This window comes from Prionailurus viverrinus, chromosome D3 (assembly GCF_022837055.1).
Source record: "Prionailurus viverrinus isolate Anna chromosome D3, UM_Priviv_1.0, whole genome shotgun sequence".
In the NCBI taxonomy this organism is placed as follows: domain Eukaryota; kingdom Metazoa; phylum Chordata; class Mammalia; order Carnivora; family Felidae; genus Prionailurus; species Prionailurus viverrinus.
In genome coordinates, this window is record NC_062572.1 from 49,676,272 (window position 1) to 49,685,635 (window position 9,364).

Consider the following 9,364-nt stretch of genomic DNA (forward strand, 5'->3'; position numbering starts at 1 on the left):
TCCCTGTACCGCACCAACTTCAGGGAGTCATAGGAATTTGGATATTCATCTATATAGACTTACTGCGGAGCAACCCGAAGTTACATGCAGAATGCAACTTCTATTCTGAGTGATCCTGAAGATCTCTAGTTACATAGAATTTTGCATGTCAAGATTACGATCCCACCATATGGGGCTCTTTGCTTTGCACTGGAGTTGGGCACAGGATTTCAGAAACATGTTTCGGGTCTCTTGGAACGACCAAGTATGTTTGGACTGCACCAGATTTTATAAGCCATGGAGCAAATGTAAATACTTTTGGATGCTGGTACACATTTTATAAATAATTCTGGCAGAGTTTTAATTCTCTAGGACTTCAGGGGTTTGTTATATTCCATTTTTCATTATTTGTTCATTTCCATGTGGCCTTATTTCTGTAAACACGGTTTCTTGAAAAATGGAATTAGGTCCAGATTTAGCAAATACAAAAGGATGATTTGTAACATTTCTCTCATAAGCTGGATCCAAGCAAAGGCAAAATGAACTCATTTACAGTTAGTGAAACATAATTGTCCATTTACACATAAAAGTAGAAGGAAAAATTGATATTTTAAATTTCCCCACTCTCTACAGTTGCTATCCGAACCTCTCAGAGTGACTAGGCCTTTCTCTCTTGGTCAGTTGTCCCACAACCCAAAGGGCCCGTATACTTGACTAGGGGAAACAATGACTAAGTGGCCCCAGTTACAAGTTCCTCTCAGGAGATTTCTTTCTTTCTTTCTTTCTTTCTTTCTTTCTTTCTTTCTTTCTTTCTTTTGAGAGATCAAGCAAGAGCAGGGGAGGGGCAGAGAGAGAGAGGAGGAAGAGAATCCTAAGTAGGTTCTCTGCATTGTCAGCACAGAGCCTGACGCGGGGCTCGAACTCACAAACCATGAGATCGTGACCTGAGCCGAAATCGAGAGCCGGACACTTGACTGAGTCACCCAGACGCCCCTAGAACTATTTCTCTTTAGAGTGCTTCACACTCTTACCACCCGGCGTTGGTTTTACAAAGTGACTCAAAGAGAAAGGGAAAGGCTAATGTTAGAGAAAAAAATCCTGAGCTGCTTGTATGATTATGTTCCCTCTGCCTGAAGTACTCTTCCAGCAGAGGTCACCATGGCCCCACTCCCTCACCTCTTTCAGGTCCCTCAGTTGCCACCTTCTGAGGAAGGATCTCCCTGACGGCCTATTTAAAATTGCACCCCCCCCACCTCCAAACCCCCACCCTCCTTTTCTGTTTCCTTTTTCTCCAGAGCCGCTGTGTGCATGCACACACATACACACCCTGCTAGGACGCAGGCACCATGAGGAAAGAGATTGCATTTTTATCTCTTTTGTTTACTCCTGTGTCCCTAGTTCCTAGAACAGTGCGTAGCACAGGAGATACGCTCTGTAAATATGTGCTGAATAACCAAATGAATACAAATCCATCAACAATGTGCATATAAACACACTCTCAACCACCCTGCCGGTGTAATGTCCCAGATGCACATCAGCCCTCAACTCTGTCTCACTGGGATGGAGCCTCTGCTTGATATTCCCGTTAACCTGCTTTCATCTCTAAGAAGGTTGCAAGTAGGGGGAAGTGCACTTCCTGAACTCAACACTTACTGGAAGTAATTAGTCAAGCTTCTCAAGTGACTAGTCTTCGCCTTTACCTCCTCAAAAGGCTCACTCGTCAACTCCCGCAGCCTAAATTCTGACCCCACTCAGCCACACAAGGCTGAATTCTTCCCGCTCAATCGCTAAACCCAAAAGGGTAAGGTCTCATGTCTCTCTCTCTCCTTCCCTTTCTTCCCTCCTTTTCTTTCTGCTTTCTTCCCTCTCACCCTCCCACCCTTCTTTCCTCTTCTTTCCTCGGTTTTCTTCTTTTCTCTCCCCGCCAGCATGCCACCTTCATTGGGACCCACCGCTCATTCTACTTGAGAGTTGCCTGCTTCGCTGTCTCGGCTCTCTGGCTGCACCACCCCCCCCCCCCCATCAGCTCCCTGTGCTTAGCCATTAGAGGCTGAGGTCTTGGGGCTCAACCTACCATTTACAACTGGTAATTCCCTAATACCTGCCCCCAGCTCAGCTCTTGCCTCCAAATTTCACACTGTGATTTCTTCTCATTTACTTACCATCTCCACTTGACGCCTCATAGCCCCTCCAACACCACACACCCAGAACTGACCTGCTCATTTCCATGTTCCCTCTCACGGAAGGGCATCGCCATCTGCTTAGTTGACTGAATTAAAAACCTTGGACCTTCCTCTCACTCTTAAAGTACCTGCATGTGACAGTGGTCAGCAGACCAGAGTAGGAAGCAGAGGCGTTAGGGGAAGAATAAACCTAGGCTTGCATGACCGTGGACAAATGACTTAAACTCTCTAAGCCTTAACTTTCTTAAATGTAAAATGGACATATTTTTCATCTAATAACAATGTTTATCTTTAAGAATTGCTGTAAGGGCTCGTTTAATCATTCTACAAATGAAATGTGTCAGGTGCTATGCTAGCCACTAGGGTTCAACAGTAAATGAATTAAGTTGCCTACTCTCTGGAACACAGGCTGTAGTAGATTATGAGTTAAGTATGTAAAACATCTTATTCTGAATCTAGGAGAGTCCAGAACCGAATTAGTAGCTGCTCAATAAATGGAAGCTATTTTCGTTATCCCAGTCGCTAAGAACTACTAATGCTTCTTAATACCTCTCTGCTTCCTTTGCATAGAAGGTTCTAAACCTATTCTCTCAGCTGTCTGGCTCCAGAATTGTGCTCAGTTCAAGTGTGGCTCTTTTGGAAGCCTTCTCTCCTCCCCATGCTGATAAACTGCTACTCCACTGGGCAATCCCCCTACTTCTCTCTTTCTCCATGAGCTTCGATTCTCATTTGCCTTCAACAGAACGTACCTTATTCATCAGTAGACCCTAGTGCCCTAGCTGTGCTCAGTAAGTTTGTTGAGTAAAATTGAGCTAACATGGTGCTTTAAGGTCACAAAACCATATAAGACAGATTATCTGCTCTATTCTATACACGTGGAAACCTGAGGCTCTGAGGAGGGATATGTATCTCCCCTGCTCATAGTGTCTTGAGTGACACTCACTCACCAAGGGCTGGTGCTGGGCTGGACACCTTGGTTAAAAGAGGCTAAGAGTGAAGTGAGTTTGAACCTAGGTTTTACAGAATGCCAAGAGTTAAGAGAGGAACAAGACAGGAAAATGGGATGCTTATGGACACAAGAGCATGCGGACAGGAAAACAGGATGCTTGGGAGCATGTGGGCGTAAACCTAGCAAGGAGAGATCTAGACAATTCCCACAAAACAGAAGAGCTGTTCACATATCCAAGATTTATATTTACTGGCTATTGGATGGAATTGGTCTGAAAATGTTGAGGCTAGGACTCAAGCAGAGGTCATCTCCCTCTAAGTCAAATGCCATTAACATTGTGTTTTATGGTATAAAGCTCTTAGTCTCCTCAATCCATTTTGTGAGCTGTAGATGTCATTCCCGTCCAACATTTAATAGCTACCCTTGTGTAGCTCAAATTTGGAAGGTATCAAGAATATTTACTGAAATAATCTACCTCCATTTTTATGTTAGGAGGAAAAGGGCAGGGGAAGAAGAAAAGATTTAGAGGGTATATGGCTTCAAATACCACGGCTAACAGGGGTTAGCCTTGTGTTCCCTGAAATTCAGGAGGGCAACCTGCTGCTGCCTAGTCTCACCAGGGACAGAGGCTCCTGGTTCTGAAAGAACAGCTGAAGGACTAGCTGCCCAGGTCAGGGGCAACATTCTTTCCAAAAGCCACTGATGCAATGGACAGGAAACTGCCTTCCAGGAAGGGCAAGCTATGGAGAGAGGTGACCCTGTGTCTCCTGGGAGAAGGTAAAAATGATTCACGAGAGGGGAAACCTGAGTAAGTAGGAGACAATGACAATGTTTGGGCCTACTAACAATGCGATTTGGAGGACTTTCTTATGATTCTCGTTTTAGGAGAATAACTTTAAAGTCTTACTCTGGCCAACTGCAGACCTGGTACTGTTAGCTAGACCGATTAATGCTACATCTGTTCTAACACAAATAGCCAACAGGCATATTATTTCCACATTCCTAAAGGTTGGTGAATAGCAGTGGAATTAATTCTTGAGGACATATGAAAACATGCTCTCCTCCTATCTGTAGCCCATCGTGGTTTTTTTCTTACAGATGACACACAAACAGAGCTTCCATTTGTAGTCCGTGATTTTGAAAATTGTAACTAAGAGATTTTGGAGTTTCCCTTTATGAATGCTACAAAAACTGTGAAATTCACCAAAACTGTGATCCTGGATTTGATTTAGATAAGCTCCTAATAACAACTATAACAAAGTATTTGTTAACGTTTGTTTTTCCACGTGGTGTTTACTTCTGAGAGTAGGTTCTCCATCCAAGTCTAACCCAAATGGGGAAGGGGAGATACAGATATATATATCTATATATCTATATCTATATCTATATCTATATCTATATCTATATCTATATCTATATATATATATATATATATCTGTTAAGTATTACATTTCATTAGTTACTATAGTGTAGAATTGAACACTATTCAAATAGTAAGAAAAGAAGAATATCACTGGAATCCTAAACCTTCAGAGAATATAAAAATGAATTAATTTTAGTCCTTGTCCCCAAGAAGTTTATAATCTAGTGGGAGGATAAAGCAGTAGGCTCACGTAAGAGAGCTTCAAGAAAATACAATGTGGATTCAAAAGAAAAGGATGGGTTGAGAGATAGAGATTGATGCATTTGAGGTTCCTGAAACATCTTAACAGGAATATATCAAGGCAGCAAAGAGGAATGGAAAGTTGTAGAGTGGCGGACATCTCAGAAGGCAGGAAAGTGTGGGACACTCCCACCCTACTACCCCTGGTTTGGAACACTAATCTGTAAGAACTGCATGACCTCTCTTTTTCTGAAGGAAAAAAAAAAAAATATATATATATATATATAGATATAGATATAGATATATCAAATATATCAAATATATTTCAAAATATATATATATTTGATATATATTTCAAAATATATATATATATTTGATATATATATCAAATATATATATATAGATATATCTATATATATATATCAATTATTAAAACTGCACCACAGATTTTTAAAATTTTTGTTTTAATCATCACAGCTGTTGATCGCCAATCAGTAAGCAAATTCTTGATGTTATTTATCTGGGCTTAACAATCAAAAGAATCTGAATAAGTCAAGCTAATTTAATAGCTAATGTGAATATGCTGGATCTTCTATTCAGGATTCATTTTGCTATCTGTCAGTTGACCCCAAAGTTGCGGTCTTTGACAACGAATAGACAATGTGTAAGGAGAGTTCAAAATTAGAACTTGTCCCTCAGTCCATGCAAACATGTTGTTACACAAGGCTACTGCCTCAACTTTACCAACAGATGATCCAGCAACCACTCCCCTGAGAATTATCTGGAATGACTATTTGTGAAGTTTCATCACTGAGTGTTCACCTTTCCCTTCCCACTGATATATCTTTCCTTCAGAAATGTGCAGAGAAAAAGTAAGCATAATAAGATACACATGATAATAACCCAGCAGAACTAACTGTAAGCAAGGAGAGGGGTTTCATCTAGTACAAGAGATAGAAGGGCTTTACACTTGAACTCGGACATGATCAAGTGACTACCTTGTATCTCTCTGTGTGTTGCCCTGCTGTAAAATGGGGCTGATTCAACTCACCCAGGTAGGTAATTCAGAGACATGGTAGGAAGATTAATTATTCGGGATTCACTGAGTGCTTTCAATATGAAAAGCACGATGTATGTCACAAACAGAGGGCTGTTGACTTCAGGGGAGACAAGAAACAGCAGGCACAGATGAACTTTTAAAAAACAAAGGCCCTATTCTCATGTAAATACTCAATAATAAAAGCTATGGAAAGAAAGCCACAGGAAATATAAAATATAAACAGAATATTTTCCATGAGGAGTCAGCAGATTTTATCAAGTTAATAAATTATTACAATAGAGTACATAAAATCAAACTCATGCAGAATCAGACCAGAGAATATAACGTGTGGCTGCAGGGATTATCTGGTGGGAAAGATCTCATTGATTTTTGTAGAGCATTGGATCTGGGAGATTTTTAAATTAGGCAAGGATGATGACCCAGTTTGGATGGGAAAAGCTTAGAGGTTCCCAAGGAAGAATACAGCCCAAGAAGAAATCTCTGGAGGTAGTTATTTTTAACTTTTCAGACCTGCTTGACATGAAGAGAATTCTGAAAACGGAATGGAAAAAGTAAACATTTAAAGAACTTTGATATCATTTCTCATTGTTGTAACCCTGGCAAAAACTTTAAAAGAACAGGCAAGGTTTATTTAGAATTAAATAGGGATTTGAGGAAAGTAAAATTGAGTTTGCTTTTTTATATTTATGAGTTTATGAGGGGAAAAAAGTTGGGTGAATTTTCTCTTGGACTGTGACTTGACTAAGAAATCCTTGTACAAAATAAAGATCATAAGATCATAAGCATCAAATTCAAAACATATTAGAGGTAAGTACTTTTTAGTACTTTAAGTACTGAACTTAAAAATCATTGGAAATATTACAGGAGCACTAAGAACATAAAAAAAAATGTATACCAGTTAGCTATTGCCAAAACGATGCTGCATAACAACCATAAAAACTAGTGGCATACAACAATAAGCCCTTGTTCTCATGGTTCTATCAATCATTCGGTGTGGTTCTGCCCCACATATGACACTGAATCTGCTCATGTCTCCCATCTTCCTTGACCCAGTCAGCTAGCCAAGGCATGCTCACCTCAAGGTTCTAGACTGAAAACTAAAACTTCCATTCTTTTAGCCAACGCAAGGAATACTGACAAGCCCAAAGTCAAGGAGCAGGGAAGTCACTCCATCCATGTCATGAGGATCTAGCAAGGATGTGAATGCAAGGAAGAGTGAAGAGTGAGCCCAAGAATTCCAACCACATTTTGTTCCAAACTTACATATCAAAAAAAGTCTGGAAAAATGGTCCAGAGAGTGAGATCAAGATGGAGATACAGAAACACAAGCTTTCACAACAAAACCTTTGTTATAATAATGATGTTTTTAATTTCCTTTCCATCTATGTGTATATTTTCATAGTATGCATAAGTAAAATATGTTATACATGCAATAATTCTAATGGCTGACATTAACCTATTCTCCTCTTACTGATAAAATAATCTAAGAAATTTTTCTTTTTAAATAGTTTTTAAATGACCATATAATATGGAAAGCTTAGGTTTGAGAAGCATTCCCCACATACCGAAAGTTTCTGATCATGTCATTTCTGCATATAACAAATAATTTTTTTTTTTTTTTTTTTTTTTTTAAGTAGGCTCTTTGGTGGTGCTTTAATTCATGACCCAGAGATCAAGACCTTAGTTGAGATCAGGATTCTGACGCTTAACCGACTGAGCCTCCCAGGTGCCCCACAAGTAAACTCTTAATAAAAGACATTCTACTAAGTTGCCATCTCTAACCACAGAGGTGAATTCCATCTCCAGGAATTTTGGGTAGAATTTCAAACTAATGAGGACTTAAATCAGCAGTCCCAGGATTTCTATACCATCTTCATTGACTCAGTAAATTTGTAACAGAACCTCAGTAACCTTAACTATTAAACATACTTTGGAACTCAACTACCCAGAGAGTATTTTCCATCTGCAGTATCAGCTCTCCTGGTGGAAGCTGACCTTTTACCACTACGACTATTTAAAAAAAAAACCTTCTTAAAACGTAACCTTAATCCGGGAGCTCCTGGCGTGCACCTGGCGGTCCGGCGGATCTGTCTACAGTGTTTGGCCAGAACAGACCCAGGGACGCCCCTTCTATCAGCCTCCGGCCACCCTCTAACCTCTTCCCGGTCGCAACCTTCTGAGCCATCTCCTCCGCCACCCTCTGCCTCCGGGACCAGCCAACACCCTATTTGGAGCTTAGCTCCTCAAAACCGATCAACGATGAACTCCCAGATTCGTCAGAATTATTCCACCGCTGTGGAGGGCCGCCGTCAACCACCTGGTCAACATGCCTCTGCAGGCCTCCTACACCTACCTCTCTCTCGGCTTCTGTTTCAACCAGGACGGCGTTGAGCCGGAGGGCGTGAGCCACTTCTTCCGCCGGTTGGCTGAGAAGCGCGAGCGTGCTGTGCTGAGCGTCTCTTGAAAAGGCAAAACCAGCGCGGCTGCGACGCCCTCCTCCAGGACGTGCAGAAGCCACGGGAAGATGAGTGGGTAAAACCCCGGACGCCGTGGAAGCCACGCTGGTTCTGGAGAAGAACCTGAACCACGCCCGTTTGGGTCTGCATACTCCGGGTTCTGCCCGCGCAGACCCGGATCTCTGTGACTTCCTGGAGTTCCACTTCCTGACTTCCTGGGTGAACAAGTGAAACTCACAGAGAAGATGGCGACCTCCTGACTCACCTCGGCGGGCTGGCCGCCTCCAAGCTGGGCTGCACGAGTATCTCTTGGAAAAGCTCACCCGCAAGCACAACTAGGAGCCTCTGGAGCCCAGCAGCCTTGGTGGGGGCCCACTGGCATCCCCCTTTTGCACGGCTTGTGCCTGAGCTTCTCCCTGCAGCCACTAGGCAGCTTTTCAACCACCTTGGAGCCCTCTCCCAAGCCGTAGACCGAATGGAAACAATAAAGGGTTTTGTAGTGAATATATTTATACTAATATATTTACATACATATAAAACTAACCCATCGTATAGAAATATTGATAATGTTTTGTGTTGGTAAAGAAATAAGCACTATTCTACACTGTTCACTGGGAGTAAATTTATACAAATTTTTGGAAGGCAGTCTGGCAATGTAGATCAGGTAGTTAACCGATATGTGAAACCATCATACCCTTTGACCCAATAATCCCTCTTCTAGGAATTGATCTAAAGTAATTACGAACAAAAAGAAGAATACGTAAGATGTTCGTTGTTCTATTGTTTATGATAAAAAAGTAGAACCTACTTAAATTCTCATCAATGAGGAATTTATTCAAATACCATGGAATATTAGGTAGCTACGAAAACAAGCAACACTAATCATATTAAAACACCCCAAGATATATTTGGACTGAAAAGTATTAGGTTAAATACCAGAATATTGTGTATAATATATTATATGTAAATGTAAGTTCCTTATGTGTTTATGTATGCATGAAAAGCTATATACCAAACTGTTAATGATTATCTCTAGGAAGAAAGGGTTTTTTGGTGGATTGAGGGGATGGTTACTTTTGATTTTTCTTCTTATACTACATTTTTTGATTTATAAAGAATACATATTACTTTCAT

At 41.0% G+C, this 9,364-nt stretch overlaps 1 pseudogene; it reads left to right on the plus strand.

Moving 5' to 3' along the window:
• The first annotated feature begins 8,033 nt into the window (after nucleotides 1-8,033).
• On the plus strand, nucleotides 8,034-8,461 carry LOC125148651 (ferritin light chain-like; annotated as a pseudogene).
• The last annotated feature ends 903 nt before the right edge of the window (nucleotides 8,462-9,364 follow it).